The sequence below is a fragment of the Apium graveolens genome, chromosome 2 (genome assembly GCF_009905375.1).
Source record: "Apium graveolens cultivar Ventura chromosome 2, ASM990537v1, whole genome shotgun sequence".
In the NCBI taxonomy this organism is placed as follows: domain Eukaryota; kingdom Viridiplantae; phylum Streptophyta; class Magnoliopsida; order Apiales; family Apiaceae; genus Apium; species Apium graveolens.
Window position 1 is genome coordinate 44,923,230 of NC_133648.1, and position 3,023 is coordinate 44,926,252.

A 3,023-nucleotide genomic window follows, 5' to 3' on the forward strand; every position below is an offset into this window, starting at 1 on the left:
GATCTTTTGTTAATATACTATTTTTGTAAAAAACATTTATTATGTAAGGATATTTTGATTAATTAATTTGATATATATTAAAAAATAAGGGCCTCATTTCTAAGTTCGCTTAGGGCCTCATACTTGGTTGAGTTGGCCTTGCAAGACACCAATTTAAGCCGATATGAAGCGTTCCAAGTGGATATAAATTCTACTTATCAAGAATAGTTATCCTCTCTTTAACCAACTAAGTCAACCCTTGCAGGCTATTATTGTACCAATTTTCAGTAAGATTGGAGAAAAAGACCCCAACATTACAAGATTTGTCCTTTTAAAAACATTTGAAACAATACATATATATTTAAAATAATTTTTATAACAAAATATAATTATTAAGCCCCAGGAAGAGATTATTTTAAATACAAGAATGGATTTATAGTAATAAATAATATACAACAATTTATTTAGCAAAAAAAAAATAATATACAACATTTCAGTTATTTATAAAAGATTTTTAAAATATATAAGTCTTGAAGTTTCTGCAGATATAAGTTGTCGTTTTGAAAAATAAATAAAATCATAATGTTTAAAATGACGGATATCAAAAATAAAAGTTTGATTTTTAAATGTCAAAATATTATAAAATATCATAACTTGATCATTTAAAATATATTAGTCAAGTCAATTGTTAGGTCCCGAAGTATCGTAGAAGGGGGGTTGAATAAGATACTCACTAAATAAAAAAAATCTTTTAAATCTTTTGTGGGCGATTAATTTAGTATTCGGTTAGTGGGTTCCGTGTTTTTGAGGTGAATAGTGTTTAGGACATTTAAAATAAAGAACATAATATATTCATGGAAGTATATATTCATATATAAATCCCCGAGGGTGTTGCTACACTCTGGTAAATAAATTATCACGCTACAATCCAAGAAAAATAATGTTCTTGCTTCTACAAAGTTTTACAAATCAAATCATATACAAGATCTACAATTATTTGTCCAATGTTTTAATTACCGGATAACGATTATAATGCCCCTAAATAATATACAAGATTTAAGTCGGACATTATAAAGTTTCTCCGGTTAGAAGTTTAACGGATATTCAATAAGTTTGGGCTTCTCTGTGTATCTCTTGTTTTACCGGCTCTCGTGAGAGAGTTGATAAACAGAACAACTAATTTCATTATGCTTCAAGTGTAGACTTTATATCACTTTGAAATACGTAGCCAATTATTAAACAAGTAAATCAATTAATAGACTCAATCAAACATTGATGGGAGAACTTGGGAAAGGACCATCAAAGGGCTCCGGCTCACTGAGGCCGGCCTCGATATCTTTCTAAGCCTTGATGAATTCATGGCAGAAGCTCCCTCAATCAGCTTTCGGGTTAGTCTTGATATGCCTCTAGCAACCACCAAGCAGCGAGCAATTTCAGGAGCGCCGTTCTTGGCAATAGCTTTGTCATACTCTTCAGTTTTCTTGTAAGCTTCAGTGACTTCCTCGGTCGACTTCCGCTCAGCAAGTTATTTCTTAAGCTCAAGAATCTCACCCTTCAAATCCCGGAATTTCTTCTCAGCATTTTGCGCCTGGGTAGTGGTTTTTTAGATGTTTGTTCAGCCCAGACAGGGGTATTATCATAAATACTAGATCTCAGCTCCCGGATCTCAGTATCCTTCTCAGCGACAAGACCCGGGTATCCTTCAATTCCCTGTAAGCAATAGCAGCTGCCCAGGTCACGGATGCACCAAGCTGAAAATAACAAAGTACACAAAGAATAAAATACAAAGCAAGGAAGGAACAAGATAAAAAAATTAAAACAAGTAAAATCTTACATTTCCCCAGAGTCTGGTGCAATCCTTCATTACAACATCAAAATCGGACTCATTCATCCTCTTTTAGTCTATTTCGGAGGGCATCTCGGCCATCGCCCAGGCCACCTTCTCATCCAAGTTAAAACCACCCAACCCAGACACATCCCCCATCAAACCTTTCCCTTTATCAGCAGCAGAGGCGGGAAGCAAGACTGTTTGGTTCTTTTTAGACCGAGGAGGTTTGGTACCAATGATCCGGGCACACTTACTCTTCCAGTCATTGCCCATATCTGGAGCATCTCCCAGCGGCTTGATCTCATCCAAATCATCGAAGTCATCCAAGTTCTATTTTCTTCAAAATTTTCAGCTTCTTCAACCCCGATAGCCGACTTCAAGGGGCATTTGACTCGGATCCCTCTTCGGGATGAGGTTTCGAGCCAGTCCCAACAACTGAAGAATTCTTCTTCTGTTTAAAAGCAGTCCTAAAGCCAAGAAGGGCATCACTATACGCAGAAGAAGACATCCTCGGGTCGTAGAAGGGAAGACCTGAAATAAACAGCAAAGAAAAGCAAGTCAAAGAGAGGAAAATAAGATAGACTGAAGCACAAAGGTCAAAAATAAACAAACAGAAACCTGAATGCAAACCAAAATAACCAAAATCAAAACCAAACACTTATCACAAACCCAAGCCACGTGAATTCATCATATCAAGTAAACAAAGAATAAAGAAAGCATACAATACTTGAGAAAACAAGGCGAGAAAAGAAATTGAGCAGTCATGGCCGTAAAAGAAATCAAAAATTCAATTTCAACGTAAAGAGAGAAAGAAATAAGAACTTGTTGTAAAAGTGTTAGGAAATGAATAATACACAGAGGGGGTGAATGTGTTTTATTGTTTTTGTGCTTTTCTTGAATGTTTATGGTTGAACAAAATAAATTAAATGTTGTAGTGAAATGTGCTCATGCAGAATTTTAAGCTCGCAGAAAATATAGAAACAGATCTTCAAAACTCACTTAATTTTATTTAAAATTAAGACTGTTTTGCTACAAAATTTCTAGTCTCTTTGTTGATAAAGGGCTTAGCTTCTTCTTTAGAGTGTTACAAGAAATTTGATCTAAAAATGTTACACTTGATTAAAGGACCAGTGTTAACTTTATAACTTAGTTAACTGCTGGTTTACACAGTGTACAATAAGACATGCTATTAGCTTTTCTAAACTGTCACTTGTCA

General features: G+C 34.8%; 1 long non-coding RNA gene across 2 annotated transcripts; it reads right to left on the bottom strand.

The window, feature by feature from the left end:
• Positions 1 to 844: 844 nt before the first annotated feature.
• LOC141707357 (uncharacterized) lies at positions 845 to 2,705 on the bottom strand. 2 transcript variants are annotated; one of them, XR_012569036.1, is made up of 3 exons: positions 2,426 to 2,647; positions 1,814 to 2,338; positions 845 to 1,730 (listed from the first exon to the last, which is right to left on the bottom strand). It is a non-coding gene; the product is annotated as an uncharacterized LOC141707357 (long non-coding RNA). The 2 variants fall into 2 exon arrangements; XR_012569035.1 differs by having other exon boundaries at positions 1,814 to 2,705.
• Positions 2,706 to 3,023: the final 318 nt, after the last annotated feature.